This window comes from Hyla sarda, chromosome 6 (assembly GCF_029499605.1).
Source record: "Hyla sarda isolate aHylSar1 chromosome 6, aHylSar1.hap1, whole genome shotgun sequence".
Classification (NCBI taxonomy): domain Eukaryota; kingdom Metazoa; phylum Chordata; class Amphibia; order Anura; family Hylidae; genus Hyla; species Hyla sarda.
In genome coordinates this window covers 77,955,770-77,972,156 of record NC_079194.1, presented here as the reverse complement: position 1 = coordinate 77,972,156, position 16,387 = coordinate 77,955,770, and positions in this window count along the sequence as shown.

Genomic DNA, 16,387 nt, shown 5'->3' with positions numbered 1-16,387 from the left:
TGCAAGGTACAAAGAGTAGGTCACAATATAATGTGTAAAGTTGTACCACACATCGTTAGTCCATACATAATCCAAATAGTCCACACACATGTGAATATCTAAGTTAGGACTGTAACATCATTCATAGGCCCAGTCCACAAGTCTTCAATGTATGCATATATGTGTATATATATATATAATGTTTTCTCTCCTGTCCACGTGTACAGGCTATTCTATTGGCCAGAGGGTTCCCCTGAGATATAGGTAAAAGCACGTATAGAGACAGAGTACAATATGTAAAGGTAACACTGTTGTATAGAATAACAATGTATGTTGAGTTCTGTCGAGAAGTGTTGAGAACCGATGGGTCCCAGCAGCCAAGGCATTGGGAACATAGCCTCCAACAGCCCAATCCGCAACTTATGTGTATTGGTGTCTTAAATGTGTTACTAAAACAGTTACAAGGTCCGTTACCCCCACATGTTTATTGCCCTAAAATATAGGAGCCTGTATGGACATTTACAAGGACTTGCCCCCATTTTGCTTTTCATAACCAGACCTGTGAAGGACATTTTGCATAATTCCCCAGGAACTGTCACTAGGTCCTCCAGGACTGGGTGTCAAGGACGACTGTATTTAAGAGGGGGAGTTTCGGTGGCCTAGTACGGGAGGTGTTACCCCGTACCCTTGCTGCCCTGTCCGGCAGCCTCCCTTCAGTGTCCCCTGGGTCCCTTGTACTTGTTTCCCCCTGTATATGTTTTGCTATGTATTAGAATATATAATGTGTTGTTGCTTTAAGTAAGTAAAGAAATGTACCATGTGATTGTTACCCAGGAGGTACCAGTGACCAGGTGATCCCAGGGGTGACGTATGGGCTCCTTGCTAGTCTCCCCATGTAAGCCCTGGATGGAGCTAGCTCACTCTCTTGGAGCTTAGAGCTCTTGTTGCTGAGATCCAGTGCAGTCAAGTCGAGTCTAGGTGTGTGTCCAGAGTAATTGAAGGCCTCAAGTCTGCAGCCACAGTCAATTGCAAGTAAGCAGTCATAGCTTTGTCAATAGAGATGAGCGAACTTTTGAAAAATTCGATTTGGCCGATTTGCCGAATTAAAAAAAAAAATTGTTTCGATTCGAATTTATTCGCGGTGAATCTATATTAAAAACGGCTATTTCTGGCCTACAGCGAGCCTCAATAGAGGTGTAGAACACTTTGCTGTGTTCTAACACGCATATGGAGTTTGCTGGGGTAGTGACATAATGACAAGCAGAGTACCGGCATCACTTTTAGAATCACTTCCGCAGATCGGCACAATGACAGAGCCTGGAGGGGGCATCAGTATGAGGAGACCATATAGTGGCTGAATGACACAGCGTGGAGGTTTTGGCATCATAAGGAGACATATAGTGGCTGAATGTAGATTGGAGGTGTTGGCAGCATGAGGAGACCATATAGGGGCTGAATGACACAGCGTGGAGATGTTGGCAGCATGAGGAGACCACATAGTGGCTGAATGACACAGCGTGGAGGTGTTGCAGCATGAGAAGACCATATAGTGGCTGAATGACACAGCATGGAGGTGTTGGCAGCATGAGGAGACCATATAGTGGCTGAATGACACAGCGTGGTGTTGGCAGCATGAGGAGACCATATAGTGGCTGAATGACACAGTGTGGTGTTGGCAGCATGAGAAGACCATACAGTGGCTGAATGACACAGCATGGAGGTGTTGGCAGCATGGGAAGACCATAAAGTGGCTGAATGACACAGCATGGAGGTGTTGGCAGCATGAGGAGACCATATAGTGTCTGAATGACACAACGTAGAGGTGTTGGCAGCATGAGGAGACCATATAGTGGCTGAATGACACAGCTTGGATGAGGCTGAAGCATGAAGAGACCATATAGTGGCTGAATGACACAGCGTGGAGGTGTTGGCAGCATGAGGAGACCATGAATGACACAGCTTGGATAAGGCTGAAGCATGAGGAAACCATATAGTGGCTGAATGACACAGCATGGAGGTGTTGGCAGCATGAGGAGACCATACAGTGGCTGAATGAAACAGCATGGAGATGTTGGCAGCATGTGAAGACCATATAGTGGCTGAATGACACAGCGTTGAGGTGTTGGCAGCATAAGGAGACCATATAGTGGCTGAATGACACAGCGTGGAGGTGTTGGCAGCATGAGGAGACCATATAGGGGCTGAATGACACCGTGTGGAGGTGGAGACCATATAGTGGCTGAATGACACAGCTTGGATGAGGCTGAAACATGAAGAGACCATATAGTGGCTGAATGACACAGCGTGGAGGTGTTGCAGCATGAGGAGATCATATAGCGGCTGAATGACACAGCTTGGATGAGGCTGAAGCATGAGGAGGCCATATAGTGGCTGAATGACACAGCGTTGAGGTGTTGGCAGCATAAGGAGACCATATAGTGGCTGAATGACACAGCGTGGAGGTGTTGGCAGCATGAGGAGACCATATAGGGGCTGAATGACACCGTGTGGAGGTGGAGACCATATAGTGGCTGAATGACACAGCTTGGATGAGGCTGAAGCATGAAGAGACCATATAGTGGCTGAATGACACAGCGTGGAGGTGTTGCAGCATGAGGAGATCATATAGCGGCTGAATGACACAGCTTGGATGAGGCTGAAGCATGAGGAGGCCATATAGTGGCTGAATGACACAGCGTGGAGGTGTTGGCAGCATGAAAAGACCATATACTGGCTGAATGGCACAGCATGGAGGTGTTGGCAGCATGAGGAGACCATATAGCGGTTGAATGACACAGGGTGGAGGTGTTGGCAGCATGAGGAGACAGTATAGTGGCTGAATGACACAGTGTGGATGTGTTGGCAGCATGAGGAGACCATATAGTGGCTGAATGACACAGTGTGGAGGTGTTGGCAGCATGAGGAGACCATATAGTGGCTGAATGGCACAGCCAGGAGTGGGCAGCAGCATGAGTAGACACTAGGCCTTCACAATCCCTAAGATTATAAAATGAATTCTGGGTATTCTGGGTAAGATGAATTTTGGGTACCTAGTGCCACCATAACAACATTTTATTCTCAGACCCAGGCCCAGCAGCGGCATCAGTAAACCATATATTGCCTGAATGGCACAGCCTGGAGTTGGCAGCAGCATGAGTAGACACCAGGGCTTCACAATCCCTAAGAAAAAACTGACGAAGTTTGAATTTTAAACCGAAAATTTTGGGTAGTTAGTGCCACCATAACAAATGTTTAATTCCCAGACCCAGTCCCAGCAGCATCAATAAACCATATATTGCCTGAATGGCACAGCCTGAAGTTGGCTGAAGCATGAGGAGACCATATAGTGTCTGAATGGCACAGCCAGGAGTTGGCAACAGCATGAGTAGACACTAGACCTTCACAATCCCTAAAATTAAAGATGAATTCTGAAATTTAAACCGAAGATTTTGGGTAGCTAGTGCTGCCATAAAAAATTTTTTATTCCTAGACCCAGTCCCAGTAGCATCAGTAAACCATATTTTGCCTGAATGGCACAGCCTGGAATTGGCAGCAGGATGAGTAGACACAAGGGCTTCACAATTCCTAAGAAAAAAAGATGAAGTTTGAATTTTAAACCGAAGATTTTGGGTAGATAGTGCTACCATAACAACATATTTATTCATCCATATTTGTGAAGTCTTGTGTAGCACCATGGTCAATCTACTCTGATGCATCTGGCATTGGTGGGTGGAAATCCTGATCCATGCCTGATTCATCTTCACAAAGGTCAGTCTCTACACATTTTTCGTGGACAGACGAGTTCTCCTTGGGGTTACTATGGCCCCCGCCACACTAAACACCTGCTCTGATGGCGCACTACTGGCCAAGCAGGACAGCTTTTCCAGGGAAAACTTTGCTAGTTGCAGCCATAAATCAAGTTTGGCTGCCCAGAAATCCAGCGGATCTTCAAGGTTTGTTGGCATGGCCATGTCAAGGTATGCCACCAGCTGATGGTTCAGGTGCTTCTCCATGTCAACCTCCTGCTGATGAGTTGCTTCCCTATGCGGGTGAAGAAAGGTACTCATCAGCGACTGTAGACTCAGGCTGCTGATGGAGCTGGTATTGTTTCTGCCACCCCACCCCTCTCCAGCAGCCATGGCAGTGGAATGTGAGCGCAGAGGGCCCACCGAGTAAGACCTGCTAGTGGATGGACGATGGCGCCTATAGGCATCGGCCAACTGACTACGAAGGATCTCTCTGTAGTAGGTCAGTTTGTCCTCCCTCTCAGTGGGTGTAAAAAAGGCCCCCATTTTGTGCCGGTAGCAAGGGTCCAATAAGGTGGAGAGCCAGAAGTCATCCTGCTGCCGAATGTTGACAATTCGGCTGTAACTACACAAGCAAATGAGCATTCATCGTGCCATTTGTGCAAGTGACTCGGAGGGACTCCCTTCCTCCATCTCTACTGCATACTGTCATGGTGTGTCTGGGTCCTCTGTCTCACCTTCCTCATAACCCTCTAGCTCCTCTGGCTGCTCCTGCTCCTCCTCTCCTGTCAGATTACTAGAAATAACGCCCATTTGGCGAAACCTAAACTGTGCTCCACTGTGCCCCTTCCCCTCCTCCTCCAGTTCATCTCCCACAGGGCTCATGTGGCCGTGAGATGTAGGCGCCATGTCTCCAGTGCCCTGACCAGCCATCTTTTCCAACATGTGTTGTAAGAAATGAAGCAATGGAATGACGTTCATCCCGTAATCCTGGCGACTTACTAATGATGTGGCTTCCTCAAAGGGCCTGAGCAAATGGCAGGTGTCACATATGAGCTGCCACTGATTCACATTGAAGTTACACAGGGGAGTACCCCTATCCGATTGGATCATCAAGAAATCGGTGATGGCTTTTCTCTTTTCGTAAAGTCGGTCCAACATATGGAGGGTGGAATTCCAACGTGTGGCGACGTCGAAAATCAGACTATGTTGTGGGATACCGTTCTGATGCTGGAGCTCAAGGAGGGTGTGCTTTGCGGTGTACGAGTGGCTGAAGTGCATGTAAAGTTTCCTTCCCGTTGTTAGGACATCTTGCAAATGGGGGGAACACTTCAGGAAGTGCTTGACAACCAGATTTAACACGTGTGCCATGCAGAGCGCATGGCTCACCCTTCCTTGTCGCAGCATGGCCAAGATGTTCTTCCCTTTGTCGGTCACGATGGTTCCCATTTCCAGTTTTTGTGGAGTAAGCCATGCTCTTATTTCTATACGAATTACTTTTAGCAGTTCCTCCCCTGTGTGACTCTTTTCGCCAAGGCAAATCATGTGAAGAACAGCGTGACACCGCCGTGCCCTGTACACATGGTATGCTGAAGGGCCACTGAGACTTGTCTGGGCAATGGAGGTTGAGGACACGGTGGAGGATGAGGAGGTGGAATTGCACACTGTCACAGGACCAACGGGCTGACAGCGTGGAGGAGGAAGCGGCGTGACCTGTCCAAGTTGGGGTTGTGGCTTTGCAGGAACCACATTCACCCAGTGAGCCGTAATGGACATGTATTGTCCCTGACCGTAGTTACAGTTCCAGACATCGGCGCTGCCGTTCACTTTGGCACACACCAACTGGCTCAAGGACTGGGCCACCTTCTCTTCCACAAAATTGTACAGTGCTGGTACTGCCTTCTTCACAAAGAAATGACGGCTTGGCACTCTCCACCTCGGCTCGGCACAAGCCATCAGTTCTCTGAAAGGTACAGAGTCCACCACTTGAAAAGGGAGGGACTGCAGCATCAGCAACTTAGACAGGAGCACATGCAACTTCTGCGCCGTTGGATGAGTAGCGCATACTGTTGTCTCTTGGACATGGCTTCACAGATAAATTGTTGGCGAAATGGCTGACTAAAAGTGGGAGGAGCAGGAGCATCTGGAAAGACAGAAGGAGGGTAGGACACACAGCTCCCTTCGGCTGAGGTGGTGGAGCCTTGGCTGGCTGAAAGAGTGAGCGGCATGCCACTGGGTGATCCAGCAGGCTGGACCACTACATTAGAGCCACGGTTCTCCCAGGCCGCTTTATGGTGCCGAAGCATATGTTGACGCAGGGCCGTGGTGCCTACATTGGGACCCTTGCCACGCTTCAGCGTCTGCCGACATATCTTGCATGTGGCTATGTGAACCTCCTCCGGATGCTTGATGAAAAACTGCCCCACCGCCGAGTAGCTGATTTTCCCACCAACAGTCTGCACTAATTGACTGCTACTGGCGCCATCTCCAGGAACCCCTGTTCCACTACCTCCCGGAAAGGTAGGCTGCCGGATGTCTCCTCCACTTCTATGCTGGGCAGTAGCTGCTGACTGTCCTCTATTAGATCGTCCTCAGTGAATAGTGGAGCTGAAACCACAGCATAAGATACTTCTGTAGGAGAGGAAACAGCATAGGACAGAGGAAATAGGAGGACAAGGACTGCTCCCGGGCCATGCCAACTGAGGGTTGACTGGGGGGTGTCAGATGTCACTTGTGATGAAGTGGATGACCGCGTTAACCAATCGACGACGGCAGATGGGTTGCTGGTCGAGACACGACCGCTTGCTGATAGCGTGAGCTCAGGCCTCGCTGCGACTCCTGCTGTGACTCGCCCCTAGTCTGCTGCAACCTCTGCCTGAAGGATTTAGGCTTCTGCCACTTCTCTGTGCATGTCCCAGCACTTCTATGCCTGACATACTTAGTGCGTATATGAGGGGAGTACAATACGCTTCACTACGCTTAAAACAGTATTTGTCTAGAACAGCAGCAGGTGTGCACTTTTGGCTGTCCTTTCACAGTATCTAGGCCCTTGACAGATCAACAGGAACAAAATGGTACACTACTTATATGTGGTATGCACTGATGAGCGCAGAAAAATGCTCTACAGTACACTTAAAAAAGTATCTGAGCACAACACCAGCCAATGAGTACTTTGACTTTCACAGTATGTAGGCCCTTGACAGATTAACAGGTACTAAATAGTACAGTATTTAGTTGTACATCTGCGGTATGCATTTATAAGGGCAGAAAAATGCGCTACAATGCGCCTAAAAACTCTATACTTTTTTAAAACACCAGCCGATGATTACTTTTGCCTGGACTTTCACAGTATGTAGGCACTTGACAGATTAACAGGTACAAAATAGTACACTACTTAGATGTACGTATGCAGTATGCGCTACAATGAACCTAAAAACTGTAATTTTTTTAAAACACCAGCCGGTTGTGACATCCTGAGCTCTGGCTGCACATCCCGGCCGTGAGCATAGAGGTGGGCGGTATGACCAAAAATGCATATCACATTATTTTTGCAAGGGATGGCGGTTCCACGGTATTTAACGGTATTTCCCCCCCCCCCCCCCTGAGGAACGAATCATATATGACCCCCAGGCGCTGCTATATTTCTCTTGCGGGCCCGCAAGTCATTCATTTAACCTCTTAAGGACTTTGGGCATACCTGTACTCCCTAAGCCCGGTCCCGGTGTGAAAAACGGGGTCACCCCGTGACCCCGCATCACACCGGGTCGGTCCCGTCTGCTAATGATAGCCGGGACCGTGGGCTAACAGTGTGCGGCACCGATCGTTGTGCCGCTCGCTGTTAACCCTTCAGACGTGGCGATCAAAGTTGACCGCCGCGTCTGAAAACGAAAGTAAACGGTTCCCGGCAGCTCAGTCGGGCTGATTGGGACATCGCGATAAAATCGCGATGTTCCGATCAGCTGGGACGCAGGCGGAGGTCTCCTTACCTCTCTCCGCGGCGTCCGATCGTCGATTGCTCCAAGCCTGAGCTACTGGCTTGAGCAATCGACCGCCTGTCTGACTGATCCGTGCAAAGCTATGGCTTTGCAGGGATCAGCATAGGAGATCAGTGTGTGCAGTGTTATAGGTCTCTATGGGAGCTATAACACTGCAAAAAAAAAGTGGAAAAAAAAAGTTAACAAAGGTCATTTAACCCCTTCCCTATTAAAAGTTGGAATCACCCCCCTTTTCCCATAAAAAAAAAACTGTGTAAATAAAAATAAACATATTTGGTATTGCCACGTGCGAAAATGTCCAAACTATAAAAATATATTGTTAATTAAATTGCACGGTCAATGGCGTGCGCGCAAAAAAATTCCAAAGTCCAAAATAGTGTATTTTTGGTTACTTTTTATATCATGAAAAAATGAATAAAAAGCGATCAAAAAGTCCGATCAATACAAACATGGTACCGATAAAAACTTCAGAACACGGCGCAAAAAATGTCCCCTCCGTATGCGGAAAAATAAAAAAGTTATAGGGGTTAGAAGATGAGAATTTTTTACATATACATTTTCCTGCACGTAGTTATGATTTTTTTCCGAAGTGCGACAAAATCAAACCTATATATGTAGGGTATCATTTTAACCATATGGACCTACAGAAAAAAGATAAGGTGTTATTGTTACCGAAAAATGCATTGCGTAGAAACGGAAGCCCCCAAAAGTTACAAAATTAAATTTATTCTTAAATTTTGTCACACAATGATTTTTTTTTTCCGTTTTGCCGTGGATTTTTTGGTAAAATGACTAATGTCACTACAAAGTAGAATTGGTGGTGCAAAAAATAAGCCATGATTTGGATTTTTAGGTGCAAAACTGAAAGCGTTATGATTTTTAGAAGGTGATGAGGAAAAAATGAAAATGCAAAAACAGAAAAATGCTGAGTCCTTAAGGGGTTAAAGCACGGCCCACAAGTCATTCATTTAAAGCATGGCCCGCAAGTCATTCATTTAACCCCTTAAGGACCAGGGGGTTTTCCGTTTTTGCACTTTTGTTTTTTCCTCCTTACCTTTAAAAAATCATAACCCTTTCAATTTTGCACCTAAAAATCCATATTATGTCTTATTTTTTGTGCCACCAATTCTACTTTGCAGTGACTTCATAGGCGTGCGCAGCCTATTGCATTAGGGTGTGCACCCTAAAGCACAAACTCACGCCGCGCGCGTGCATATATGTATATATACGCACACATACACACAGTTAGTATAGTTCCCCCACATTAGGTGCAGTATAGTCCCCCCACATTAGGTGCAGTATAGTTTCCTCCACATTAGGTGCAGTATAGTTTTCCCCACATTAGGTGCAGTATAGTTTCCCCCACATTAGGTGCAGTATAGTTTCCCCACATTAGGTGCAGTATAGTTCCCCCACATTAGGTGCAGTATAGTTCCCCCACATTAGGTGCAGTATAGCTCCCCCACATTTGGTGCAGTATAGTTCCCCCACATTTGGTGCAGTATAGTTCCCCCACATTTGGTGCAGTATAGTTTCCCCACATTAGGTGCAGTATAGTTTCCCCCACATTAGGTGCAGTATAGTTTCCCCCACATTAGTTGCAGCATAGTTTCCCCCACATTAGGTGCAGTATACTTTCCCCCACATTAGGTGCAGTATACTTCCCCCACATTAGGTGCAGTATACTTTCCCCCACATTAGGTGCAGTATAGTTTTCCCCACATTAGGTGCAGTATAGTTTCCCCCACATTAGGTGCAGTATAGTTTCCCACATTAGGTGCAGTATAGTTTCCCCCACATTAGGTGCAGTATAGTTTCCCCCACATTAGGTGCAGTATAGTTTCCCACATTAGGTGCAGTATAGTTTCCCCCACATTAGGTGCAGTATAGTTTCCCCCACGTTAGGTGCAGTATAGTTTCCCACATTAGGTGCAGTATAGTTTCCCCCACATTAGGTGCAGTATAGTTTTCCCCACATTAGGTGCAGTATAGTTTCCCCCACATTAGGTGCAGTATAGTTTCCCCCACATTAGGTGCAGTATAGTTTCCTCCACATAGTTTCCCCCACACCAGCTCGTGTTGGTCACTTACCATTCCGGCCGGCGCGCGCATCCTCTTCCTTCCTTCCTTCTCCGCTCCTCTGTTGCTATGGGCGCACGCACGGGACGTCAATGACGTCCCTGCGTGCGCTACTTCCCGGCGGCCCCTGTGTTTTGAAAGTTAACACGGGGGCCACTGTAGAAAGGTAACCGGGACATCCTTGTGTCCCGAAAAGATCTTTCGGGACACAGGGATGTCCCGAATGTGACGGGGGGGTCCTCTGCGGGCTGCTCATGGTGGCCTCGGATGCCTCCCTGGGCTTGATTAGGGTGTGTCTGGGCACACCCGGCACACCCCGTGCGCACGCCTATGAGTGACTTTAGTCATTTTACCCAAAAATCTACGGCGAAATGGAAATAGAATCATTGTGAGACAAAATTGAAAAAAAAGCCATTTTGTAACTTTTGAGGGCTTCTGTTTCTACGCAGTAAATTTTTCGGTAAAAATGACACATTCTCTTTATTCTGTAGGTCCATACGATTAAAATGATACCATACTTATATCAGTTTGATTTTGTCGTACTTCTGAAAAAAATCATAACTACATGCAGGAAAATTTATACGTTTAAAATTGTCAACTTCTGACCCCTATAACTTTTTTATTTTTCCGCGTACGGGCCGATATAAGGGCTATTTTTTGCGCCACCAATTCTACTTTGCAGTGACATTTGTCATTTTACAAAAAAAACCACAACGAAACGGAAAAAAAATTAATTGTGCGACAAAATTGAAAAAAAAATTTCATTTTGTAAATTTGGGAGCTTCAATTTCTAAGCAGTGCATTTTTTGGTAAAAATGACACCTTATCTTTATTCTGTAGTTCCATACGGTTAAAATTATATCCTACTTATATAGGTTTGATTTTGTCGCACTTTTTAAAAAAAATCATAACTACATGCAGGAAAATGTATACGTTTAAAATTGTCATCTTCTGACCCCTATAACTTTTTCATTTTTCCGCGCACGGGCCAGTATAAGGGATATTTTTTTACACCATGTTCTAAAGTTTTTATCGGTACCATCTGTGCATTGATCTGACTTTTTGATCGCTTTTTATTCATTTTTTTATGATATAAAAAGTGACCCAAAATACGCTATGTTGGACTTTGGAATTTTTTTGCGCGTACGCCATTGACCATGCGGTTTAATTAACTATATATTTTTATAGTTCGGACATTTATGCACGCGGTGATACCACATATGTTTATTTTTATTCACACTGGTTTTTTTTTATGGGAAAATGGGGGTGATTCAAACTTTTATTAGAGAAGGGGTTAAATGACCTTTGTTAAAGGGGTACTCCGGTGAAAACCTTTTTTCTTTTAAATCAACTGGTGGCAGAAAGTTAAACATATTTGTAAATTACTTCTATAAAAAAATCTTCATCCTTCCAGTACTTATTAGCTGCTGAATGCTACAGAGGAAATTCCTTTCTTTTTGGAACACTGATGACATCACAAGCACAGTGCTCTCTGCTGACATCTCTGTCCATTTTAGCAACCATGCATAGCAGCTGTATGTTAAGTGCAGCATGGTGGCTCGGTGGTTAGCACTGCTGCCTTGCAGTGCTTGGGACTTGGGTTCAAATCCCACTAAGGACTACAATAAATGAAGCATTATTATTATTATAATAACGTCAGCAGAGAGAACTGTGCTCGTGATGTCATCAGAGAGCATTCCAAAAAGAAAATAATTTCCTCTGTAAGTATTCAGCAGCTAATAAGTACAGGAAGGATTAAGTTTTTTTTTAATAGAAGTAATTTACAAATATGTTTAACTTTCTGCCACCAGTTGATTTAAAAGAAGAAAGGTTTTCCCCGGAGTACTCCTTTAACTTTTGTTTCACTTTTTTCTTTGCAGTGCTATAGCTCCCATAGCTCCTATAACACTGCACACACTTATCTTTTACCCTGATCCCTGCAAAGCCATAGTTTTGCATGGATCAGCGAGATAGGGGCTCGATTGCTCAAGCCTGTAGCTCAGGCTTGGAGCAATCAAACCCAGACTAAGGAGCAAGGTAAGGGGGTCTCCGCTCGCGTCCTAGCTGATCGGGACATCGCGATTTTAACGCAATGTCTCGATCATCCCGACTGAGCTGCCGGGAAGCGTTTACTTTCACTTTCAGACGCGGCGGTCAACTTTGATTGCCACATCTGAAGCGTTAATAGCGCGCAGCACAACGATCGGTGCCGCGCGCTGTTAGCCCAGGGTCCTGGCTATGACTAGCAGCCAGGACCGACCCAGTGTGATGCGGGGTCACACCGGGACCGGACTCAGGGTGTACAGGTACGCCCTGAGTCCTTAAGAGGTTAAAGCACGGCCCGCAAGTCATTCATTTAAAGCACGGCCCGCAAGTCATTCAATTTAAAGCACCGCCGCAACTCATCTGCTGCTGATAATTCATTCATTCGAGGCGGGGGAGGGGCCCAACCGGTATTGCAGTATGGGAAAAATTAACCTCTTCAGGACACAGGGCGTATGGATACGCCCTGCATTCCGAGTCCTTAAGGACCGAGGGCGTATCCATACGCCCGTGGGAAATCCGGTCCCCACCGCTAGCCGGTTGGGGACTGGAGCCGAATGCCTGCTGAAATCATTCAGCAGGCACCCTGGCACATTGCCCAGGGGGGTCCTGAGACCCCCCCATGTCGGCGATCGGAGAAAATCGCATGTCAATTCAGACATGCGATTTTCTCCAATTCCGGGCTGATCGGGTCTCTGGTGACCCGATCACTTGGAAAATAGGGCTGATCGGAGTTGTCAACGACAGCCCCGATCAGCCTAAAGAATAGGAGTGAGGTCGCAAAGCTGCCATCTACTCCCATCCCATGCCATTACTCAGAACCGAGTTCTGACCAATGGCAGCGCAGGACATAGGGTTTCCATGGCAACCCCCCGTTCAGCCCGCCCCTGGATGTCGAGGGGCTCTGGGAAGAAGATGGAGGCCGTACCTGCAGGAGAAGATGCCTGGGGACCTGGGATCTTCGCTGGAGCCTGCTGGATCTTTGCTCAGGTAGGGAATCCACAGTGGGGGGGGATTGAAAGTGAAAGTAAATCGATCTTTACTGTGGCAACCACTAGGGGGCCAAACTGCAACTCCCAGCATGCCCAGACAGCCAAAGGCTGTCTGGGCATGCTGGGAGTTGTAGTTTTGCAACATCTGGAGGGTCACAGTTTAGAGACCACTGTTACAGTGGTGCCCAAACAGTAGCCCTCCAGATGTTGCCAAACTACAACTCTCAGCATGCCTCGACTGCCCAGGCATGCTGGGAGTTGTAGTTCTGTAACATCTGTCCCTTCAGATTTAGCAATTTTCATGACATTTTTGAAAATTGCTGCTCTACTTTGAAGCCCTCTAATTTTTTCAAAAAGCTAAAATATGTCCATTTTATGTTGCCAACATAAAGTGGACAGATTGTGTTTGTGAAGAAAAATAAAATTTATTTGGAATATCCATTTTCCTTACAATTAGAGAGCTTCAAAGTTAGAAAAATGCAAAATTTTCTAAATTTTCATGAAATTTTGGGATTTTTCACCAAAAAAGGATGCAATTAACGCCGAAAATGTACCACCAAAATAAAGTAGAATATGTCACAAAAAAACAACCTCAGAATAACAATATTCGGTAAAAGCGTTTTCGCGTTATTAATTCGTAAAGTGACGGTGGTCAGAATTGCGAAAAAGGGCTCAGTCCTTAAGGTGAAAAAGGGCTGCGTCCTTAAGGGGTAATATCGTGCAGGGAAAAAATTTTGGTATTCGGTATGAACCGGTATACCGCCCAGCCCTACGTGAGCGCCCTGTCCCCTCTCCTTCGCTGGAATTCGCCCTGTGGGACGCGCCCGCATGTGAATCCCAGCCCGTCACTCACTGCTGTCTCCTGCTGTGCCCTCACACGTCCGGCGCGCGTGTCCCAGCCTCCTAGGGCGCGCACGCCGGAACTCTCAGATTTAAAGGGCCAGTGCGCCTGTAATTATTGTTCACACCTGCACATTTATTATGTTTCTGCACCTCCCCCACTCTTTGTTTGCCTTAGCGCCTTAGAGAAAGCAGTCTATAGTGTTCCTTGCCGTGTACCAGACCTTGCATTCCGTTTTTCTAGCCGTCTGCCTATTGACCTTCTGCTTCCTTGCTGACTATGCTCCTGTGCCACCTGCCCTGACCACTTACCAGCCTGACTACGTCCTGCCTATCCCTTCTGTGCAACGCTTCACCTCAGCCACCTGTGGGGTCGAGTCATGCCAAGGGTAGCGACCTGGGTGCCGCCTGCCGCAGCAAGTCCATCCCGCTTTACGGCGGGCTCTGGTGAAAACCAGCGCCACCTTAGACTCCGCTCCCTGTCACGGCCCGCGTCATCTGCCCCACAGGACCAGCGGATCTACTACATCTCCTGCTCCAGACCACCGTGGTATTACGGATCTACTACCTCCTTGGTACCTATCGTCTGCGGTGAGTCTTACAGTAAGATCCGGCCATGGATCCTGCTGAGGCACCTCTGCCTTAGGAGCATCGTACTCATGTTCGTCTGGTCCTTCGACGCCTCCGGAGGAATCATCTCTATGCCAAACTGGAGAAATGCCTTTATGAGAAATCCAGTCTTCCCTTTCTTGGTTATATTGTCTCTCATCAAGGTCTGCAAATGGATCCAGTAAAACTGTCCGTGGTCTTGGAATGGCCTCGCCCTACCGGTCTTCGGGCTATTCACCGTTTCCTGGGATTCACCAACTATTATCGTCAGTTCATCCCACATTTCTCTTCTGTGGTTGCTCCCTCACCAAAAAGAATGCTAACCCTAAGCTGTGGCCTCCTGAGGCCGAAGAGGCTTTTTCCAGCCGGAAGTCTGCCTTTGCTTCAGCCCCCATGCTATCAAGACCTGATCCGGGAAAACCTTTTGCCTTGGAGGATGACGTTTCCTCCGTTGGAGCGGGTGCCATTCTTACCCAGAAAAGCGCCACGGGTAAGACGGTGACCTGTGAATTATTTTCTAAAACCTTCTCGCCAGCGGAGAGAAACTACTCCATCAGAGATCGTGAACTGCTTGCTATAAAACTTGTCGACATTTGTTGGAAGGATCTCCTCATCCGATCAGCATCTATTCTGACCACAAGAATCTCCTGTACCTTTAGTCTGCTCAACGTTTGAACCCTTGTCAGGCAAGGTGGCCTTTGTTCTTTTCCTGATTTAATTTTTTCATTCATTTCCATCTAGCTAACAAGAATATCAGAGCTGATGCCCTCTCCAGATCTTCTGACGTTGTGGGTTTGGATCCTACCCCAAGACATATTATCCCTGCTGATCGTCTTATTACTGCAGCTCCTGCCGATCTTCTACAACTACCTCCTGGTAAAACTTTCATACCAGTCAGATTGAGACGCAAAGTCCTAAACTGGGGTCATTCTTCCTTATTGGCTGGCCATCCTGAAGTGCGCAAGACTCTTCTTCTACTCTCCCGGCACTATTGGTGGCCACGTCTATCTATGGATTTTATTACCGAACTTCCACCATAACATAATAACACAGTCATCTGGGTTGTGGTTGATCGGTTTTCTAAAATAGCTCTTTTTATTTCTCTCCCCGGTCTCCCATCAGCTCCACAACTGGCAAAGCACTTCTTACTTCATGCCTTCTGTCTTCGTGGTCTTCCAGAAAATATCATCTGGGATCACGGAGTTCAGTTTATGTCCAAATTCTGGCGAGCTCTCTGTTCCTGCCTTGTCATCAGTTTGGATTTTTCCTCTGCCTACCACCCCCAGTCCAACGGCCAGGTGGAAACGGTAAATCAAATTTTGGAGACTTATTTACGCCATTTTGTTTCAGCTCGTCAGGACGACTGGGTAGATCTTCTTCCCTGGGCTGAATTTTCCTACAATCAAAAAGACTCTGAGTCCACGAAAACATCTCAGTTTTTTATTGTTTTTGGTCATCATCCCCGGTCTCCTCTTCCTGTTCCAGCTTCTTCCAGTGTCCCAGTTGTAGACGAACTTGTCCGAGATTTCTCCTCCATTTGGCGACAGACTCGGCAATCATTATCTCTGGCCTCCTCCCGCATGAAAACCCAGGCAGACAAGAAAAGAAGATATCCTTCTCTCCTGGTGATAAAGTGTGGTTATCCTCAAAATACATTTGTTTCAAAATCCCAAGTTACAAATTAGGTCCTCGTTTCCTGGGTCCATTCAAGGTCTTACAAAAGATTAATGATGTTTCATACAAACTCCGTTTACCCCCTTCTCTACGCATCCCTAACTTCTTTCATGTATCTCTCTTCAAGCCTCTAGTTATCAAGAAACACCGCTCCCACTCCTGTTTACGATTCCTCTGAAATTTTTCAAGGAAATTTTCCGGAATTTTTTTTGATTGATTGGAGGGGGATTTGGTCCTGAGGAGAGGTCTTGGGAGCATGAGGAAAACATCCTGGATCGTGGTCTCCTCAAATGTTTTCTCAGCCCCAAAAGGAGGGGGAGAACTAAGGGGGGGGGGGGTACTGTGACATCCTGTGCTCTCGCCGCATGTCCCGGCCATGAGCGTATTGTCCCCCCTCCTTCGCTCCCAAGGACGGGATTCGCACTGCGGG